This window comes from Octopus bimaculoides, chromosome 14, assembly GCF_001194135.2.
Source record: "Octopus bimaculoides isolate UCB-OBI-ISO-001 chromosome 14, ASM119413v2, whole genome shotgun sequence".
Taxonomy (NCBI): domain Eukaryota; kingdom Metazoa; phylum Mollusca; class Cephalopoda; order Octopoda; family Octopodidae; genus Octopus; species Octopus bimaculoides.
Genome location: NC_068994.1, coordinates 1,617,687 through 1,618,397, shown reverse-complemented (window position 1 = coordinate 1,618,397; position 711 = coordinate 1,617,687). Strand labels below are relative to the sequence as shown.

The following is a 711-nucleotide window of genomic DNA, read 5'->3' as shown; positions in this document are numbered from 1 at the left end:
GAGAGAGAGAGAGAGAGAGAGAGAGAGAGAGAGGCAGACAGAGATAGAGAGGAGAGGTAGATAGATAGATGGATGGACGAACGGACGGACGGATGGATGGACAGATAGATAGGCAGTTAGACAGAGACAGACAGACAGACAGATAGATAGACAGACAGACATACAAACAGACAGATCAATGGCTAGAAAGATGATGAAGTGTAAATTATGAAAGCTAAACATATTTCTCAATATTTTTCCCTTTCACTGTCTTCCCCCGTCTTTTGTATCTGACCATCTATCTGTTTGCATGGATGTCTGTCTGTCCCCAGGGGCCCTCCTCCTCTCCCACCCACTCATCTACCCCCACAAACATATATACACACACACACACACACCAATGGTGTGAGGTGAAAGAAAGGTGATGTGGGATGAAGAAAGTCCAAGATGGAGCTAGAGTGTCAGATCAGCTCATTGCATGTAAATATTAGAAATCAATGGCTACATGGAATTGATGTACGCACGCACACACACACACACACACGCAAGCAAACAAACAAACATATATCTATATATATATGAAAACTGCTCACAGATGCATATACACACAGAGAAGCATAATATCTAAGAAAGCAGTCAGACTGCTTGTATTGTTACACACATACATACATGATCATATATATATATATATATATATATATATTATACATACACATATATTTACTATTTATA

At 39.5% G+C, this 711-nt stretch overlaps 1 protein-coding gene across 4 annotated transcripts in view; it reads left to right on the top strand.

Moving 5' to 3' along the window:
- Positions 1 to 711, top strand: part of LOC106873243 (putative protocadherin beta-18) — a 126,999-nt gene that overhangs the window by 15,933 nt on the left and 110,355 nt on the right. The window lies entirely within an intron of this gene.